General features: G+C 40.9%; 1 long non-coding RNA gene across 1 annotated transcript; it reads right to left on the reverse strand.

The window, feature by feature from the left end:
• Positions 1-4,559: 4,559 nt before the first annotated feature.
• Positions 4,560-5,668, reverse strand: LOC308388465. Its single transcript, XR_013970103.1, has 5 exons — positions 5,580-5,668; positions 5,353-5,444; positions 5,192-5,226; positions 5,038-5,094; positions 4,560-4,693 (listed from the first exon to the last, which is right to left on the reverse strand). It is a non-coding gene; the product is annotated as an uncharacterized lncRNA (long non-coding RNA).
• Positions 5,669-6,310: the final 642 nt, after the last annotated feature.

The following is a 6,310-nucleotide window of genomic DNA, read 5'->3' on the forward strand; positions in this document are numbered from 1 at the left end:
TGGTACTAGTTCTTCATAGGTATGGTCTTATTATTAGTTACTTCAATGACATAATTAGCTGTAATTTACTGGGTGCAAAGTCAATGTGGACTGAATTACTTAAAACATAACAGCAAGAAGTTACTATTTGGATTAAATTAAGAAAATATACAATATGGACAAAAGTACAAGGCCAGATAAATATTAAGCCTATAGGAACTGCTCAGATATATATGAAGAAAAATTACCCTCTTGCCCCTGTGGGCGGTCTATCTTTCAAGCTCGGGTCATCTACCAGAGGAATGGGAGCGTAGGGTCCTGCGCAATATCTTAACTGTTCCTAGGACTGCGCTCTTCCAGACAGAGATCTCTGATGTTGTTCCTGGGATCTGCTAGAGCCACTTTCCTGGGAATCACTGCACCTGGTGATCCGATTACCACTGGGACCACTGTTACCTTCACCCTCCACATCTTTTTGAGCTCTTCTCTGAGCCCTTGGTACTTCTCATGCTTCTTGTGTTCATTCTTCCTGGTGTTGCTGTCATTCAGTATTGCTACTGAATGACCCATTTTGACCTCGGGACTTCTATGTTATACTCGGCACAGATGGTAAATCGCCTGTATTTGTATAGCCCTTTGCTTAGTCCCTGAGGACCCCAAAGCGCGTTTAGTCATCCACCCATTCACACACACATTCACACACTGGTGATGGCAAGCTACATTGTAGCCAGCCGCCCTGGGGCGCACTGACAGAGGCGAGGCTGCCGGACACTGGCACCACCAGGCCCTCTGACCACCACCAGTAGGCAACGGGTGAAGTATCTTGCCCAAGGGCACAACGACCGAGACTGTCGAGACTGAGATGTTGCTATGCTGGCCACTTAGTTATGGCGTTCCATGTATGCCCTGTCTGCTAGCATCTTGCACCCTGCTGTTATGTGCTGAATTGTCTGAGGGCCATCTTTACACAGCTCGCATCTGGGGTCTTGCCTGTTGTGAAAGACCTCACCCTTTATGAATCTCTTGCTCAGAGCTTGCTCCTATTCTGCCATGATTAGTGCCTCTGTGCTGTCTTTCAGTCCAGCTTTGGCTAGCCACTGGTAGGACTTCTGGATGTCACCCACTTTCTTGATCTGCCAGTGGTACGTACCGTGCCGGGGCCTGTCCTTCCATGAAGCTGCCTCCTCTTTCTTGGGTTTCTGCTGCCTGAGGTATTCACTGAGCATGCAGTCAGTTGGAGCCATTTTCCTTATGTATTCATGGATGTTTGTTGTCTTATGCTGGACTGTGGTACTGACACTCACCATTCCCTGGCCTCCTTCCTTCCACTTAGCATACAGCCTCAGGGTGACCAATGCATGGTCAGGAGCTTCCTGGTCTTAATGTCAGTGGCTTCCATCTCCTCTATTGGCCAGCTTATTATCCCAGCAGGGTACCTGATCAGGGGCAGAGCGTAGGTGTTAATAGCCTGTTCGGCTGACTCTTCGGGACTTGCCTGACCCTCTGCAGTTACTTGGTGGTTGCAGCTTTCCTAGCTGCCTCTTCATGGTTCCCATTTGCCTGCGGTATCCCCAGGCACTTGTAACTGTCCTCTATGTCTGCAATGTTGCCTTCTGGTAGTTCGATCCCCTTAGTTCTGAATACTTTGCCCTCTCTTTGTTATCATCCAGCTACACTTCTCCAGTCCGAATGACATTCTGATGTCATTGCTATACATCTGGGTGGTGGGGATCAGTGAATCGATGTCTTGTTCACTCTTGGCATACAGCTTGATGTCATCCATGTAGAGGAGGTGACTAACAACTGCTCCACTCCGTAGTCGGTATCCATAGCCAGTGATGATCTCACTGGGGGGGTTCAGGCCTATGCAGAACAGAAGTGGGGACAGAGCATCTCCTTGGTAGATCCCACACTTGATGGTGAATTGAGTTCCTGATGAAGGCTCTTAGAGTCCTATTGTTCTTGTATATTTCTAGGCATTCCAGGATCCAGATGTGGGGCATCGAGTCATAGGCCTTCTTGTAGTCAATCCAGGCAGTGCACAGGCATCTATCTATTGATCTATCTATCGATCGATAGATACAAACCACAAACAATATATTCATAAACATAATGATACATAATATATCTAACAGACAAATAGAAATGTTGATGCTGATGATTACAATCCCTTTTTATTACAAAACTAAGAATCACATCAATGATCTTGAAAAAGAACAAGCAAACTGGCCAATGCTTCTTTGAATAAATCTGCAGCTATGCAGAATAAAATTTGTTACAAAGCAGTTAAAAGGAGAAGAAAAAAGCTACTACATCACAACCTGACACATTGCAGCATTTATCTGACAATACTTCAGTAATATAGGTACAGATAAAAAAGTAAAAACTGCAAAAAGATTTTAATGTTTGCACATTTCAACGCTTGTTAGCTAATATGCTCTAATGCTCCGAAACTTCTGTATAATTTCCTTCATCCTGTTTGAGAACAGAAACAAATGGGACAATTAGGGAAAAAGCTAAGAAAAATGTGACGAAATTAAAAAAAGAAATCATGAAACACTAGGACAACAAGCAAAATAATTGAACAAATTAAGAGATAAAGGGAAGTGACATCTAGTGTGTGGTTGGCTTCAGGTCTTTTAATATTTACCCATTTAATGCGCTGTTTCTTAACAACAGAACTATACGTGAGTTCCACGTCACATTCAGCAAATAAACTCTAGGGGGAAACAGAAATAGAAAGTGAGCACTTTACACTTCTGTTGAGCTTTAAGGAAAAAAGTATTCCTATATATAAATCTGCAATCGTAGTGTGTTACAATATTGAAGTACTCTAGTACTACTGCAAGGTGTCAGTGTTGTTGAAAAATATCAATATTTAAATTCATTATAAGAGTTAAAGGTTTAAATTATCAGAAGGAAAATGTAGCTTTATGAATTATGTCTTCTTCTGGTAGCTGTTGCTGTGTTTTACAAGTTATAAAATACACAAGAACAGTTTACTATATGAGGTAACATATTAGTAATCAATCTCTAATAGACTAAACCTATCTCCAAAAGTTGCTTCTATTCATCTGCACCTAGCGTTTTCAGTGGGAGAAACATTTCGTCACTCATCTTTGACTTCTTCAGTCTAAACTGACTGCAATGTCGAAACAACAATATTGCAGAAGTAGAAGCAGAGCAACTACAGACGAAAGTTTGGGCCTCTCTCAGGAATGCAAAGCCCCCAGCAGACAACATCACCATGGAGGAGAGGAAGGCACTCACATTACTTAGTAATGACAACAACATTATCATCCTTCCGGCAGACAAGGGTAGGTGCACAGTTTTGCGAAACCAGAAAGACTATCATGAGAAAATTGTGTCATTGCTCAGTGACGAAAATACTTATGAGCCCCTGAAACGAGACCCAGGAAGTGGTTACAGGAAGAGGTTGATAGACTGTCTGAAGCAGTTAGAACAAGACAAGGCTATCGACATGACCTCATACCATAGGCTATACCCAGGGGAGTCTACACCAAGTCTGTATGGTTTACCAAAGATACATAAACAGGGTGCACCTTTAAGACCAATTGTCTGTATGATCAACTCGGTCACCTATAACATTTCTAAGTTTGTGGCTTCGAATCTCACCCCGCTGGTAGGCAGCTCTGAACACCACATCCAGAACACCTTGGCTTTTGTTGAGAAGGTGAGAGATGTCACTATGATGGCAGATGAAACCATGGTCTCGTACGATGTTACATCTCTTTTCACTTGCATCCCAGTCAGCGTTGGAGGTAGTTCGTTAGAGATTACAGGATGACCCCAACCTCAGCATCGACCGAGTGTGTTTGCTTTTGGAACTGTGTCTTCATTCCACCTACTTCACATACAAGGGTCAGTTCTGCAGTCCGAAACATGGGTGTGCCATGGGCTCCCCAGTTTCACCCATCGTGGCCAATTTGTACATGGACGAAGTGGAAAAGAGGGCTTTGTTATCCTACACCACCAAGTCATTGGTTCAGGTATGTGGATGACACCTGGGTGAAAATTAAATCTCAGTACGTACCACATTTCACGGATCACATTAACTCTGTGGACTGACACATCAAATTCACCAGAGAGGATATGAAAAGTGGCAGGTTAGCCTTCTTAGACTGTGAGATTTCCATCAGTAATGGGAGACATTTATGTGAAAAGGGAAAGACCATTTCTGAATCGAGGAGGGGGCCTAAGAGTACATCTTTCGCCATCTTACAATGCTGTGATTGCAGCCATTCCCCAACTCTATGTGAATGGTGCTCATGGCCATTGATCAGCGGTCTTTGAACGGTGGTTGTTGATCAATGGTCATGAGTATTTGTATTAGTGGTCAAGGAACTGAACTCCCAGCCCATTGTTCCTTCTAGTTTCGGTCATTATGCAAATGTACTGTTTATAAGGTTGGGGAAACCTGCAGTCAGCTGAGACTGAAGAGGTCACTTGGATGAGTGACAAAACGTTTTTCCCACTGAAAACGCTACGTCCACATGAACAGAATCGACTTTTGGAGATTTACTTACCTGGATGATTGAGCATGCATCAAGAAGTCTACACCTACTGTATATTTTCAGATGGCCAATATGTTCACTGAAAATTGTAAACATTTCTTGATAGCACTGCAGTTGGTTACCTTGGTTGAACTTTTTTTCTTAGGTTTAATTTCAGAGTATATCACTTCTTTGTCCACCTGTATGAAATGAGCATAATACAATGCATTTAGACACACTGAGTGCCCTGTAGCAAGCGCAGGGTGCCAAAATTAATAAAATACCAATATTTAAGTGAACAAGAAGGGACAGAGGTTTGAATCTCCAGAAGCAAAATACAGCTTTGTGACTCATGCTCTCATTTCATCTGATGTTGTTTTATTTTGTGAGTTGTAACCCCCCCCCCCCCCCACACACACACACACACACACAAGAACAGTTTACCCTATGAGGATTTTCATTATCAAATAGTCTGGATCTGTAGCAAGCACTCAGATGAAATCTTTGCTGAAAATTGGAAACTTGATTTCTTGATGGCACTTACCCTGGGTGAACTATTTTCTTTGAGTCCAATTTCAGAGTATCTTACATCCTCTCCAGTCTTCATTGAAGAACATAACACAATTAAAACATCTGCCATAAATATGTTTTTAGTATCATGTACCGTGCACACAGAGAAATAAATCAGCATAACTTACCATTGCTGTCGCTGATAATTCTACTTTGCGCTTCTCTAGCAAAACAAAATTGCCGTTACTGACTCACTGTAACAATGCTCAATAACCTAACTATTAATTCAGTTCTTAATATTCATTAGAAAATTTAGTGTGGATTGAAATCAAGCTCCATTAAGACTTACTGTGACTCAGTATAAACCAGATCAACACCATAATTAAAATCAAGACCAACACACTCAGAGGGATGATGAGGATCTTTGTGTCATATGAAGCTCTGCAACATACAGGTTGAGAACATAATTTAGTTTACTTTAACAAGTAATAATAGTGTCCGTAAAAATTTGTATGCATAATCCCTTAAAATATTTTACGTCTAAATACTGCAAATAAATATAAAAAAATATCTGACCTGTGTTCTTTATTTTCTTGTACTGTAGAATTGTTCCATTTTGATAATTGTTTCACTTATGGCAACAGTATGAGTAGTAGATATAGAAGTAGAACATAGTAGAACATTATAACAAGAGTACTGTAACAGTTACAAACCTAAAGTACAAATATTTATAAAAGTATTGAATTCATTTACATGTAAAATCTTTGATAACTTGCAATACTCACTCTTAATCGGTTTCTCAGTAACATTTTAATATACTGGTATCTGAATGTCCCCTTCAGAACACCAATACCAGCCACTGTCCTCTGACCTTAGTCCAGTCATGGTCACTGTGGAAACATCTGGGTCTCTCATATGAGTGGTCACTGTTGTTCCATCTATGGATCCAGATGATCCTGTCACACAGTTCCTGCCCAGCCTGCACCACTTCATTTCTCCAGAGTTACTCAGGTGACATCTAATAGTTATGTTTTCTCCAATATATCCTGTAATCTTCTGATGATCCACGTAGAGACTGGGGGTATCTTCAAGTAAAATTCAGTTTAAAGAAAGCAAAAAACCCAAAATGCCAATACTTTTTTCAGTGCTGAATAAAAAGAATATAGGTGATTAAGATTTCATGTTGATTCTCATTAGCTTTGAATGACAAGTGCATACTCAGTCTTAAAAAATGTTATTTTTTCTTTTTTTTTTTTTTTTCCAAAAAACGACATTGTAAAGAATTTGAAATTTTAATAGAGATGTGC

The sequence above is a fragment of the Rhamphochromis sp. 'chilingali' genome (genome assembly GCF_963969265.1).
Source record: "Rhamphochromis sp. 'chilingali' genome assembly, chromosome: 20".
Taxonomy (NCBI): domain Eukaryota; kingdom Metazoa; phylum Chordata; class Actinopteri; order Cichliformes; family Cichlidae; genus Rhamphochromis; species Rhamphochromis sp. 'chilingali'.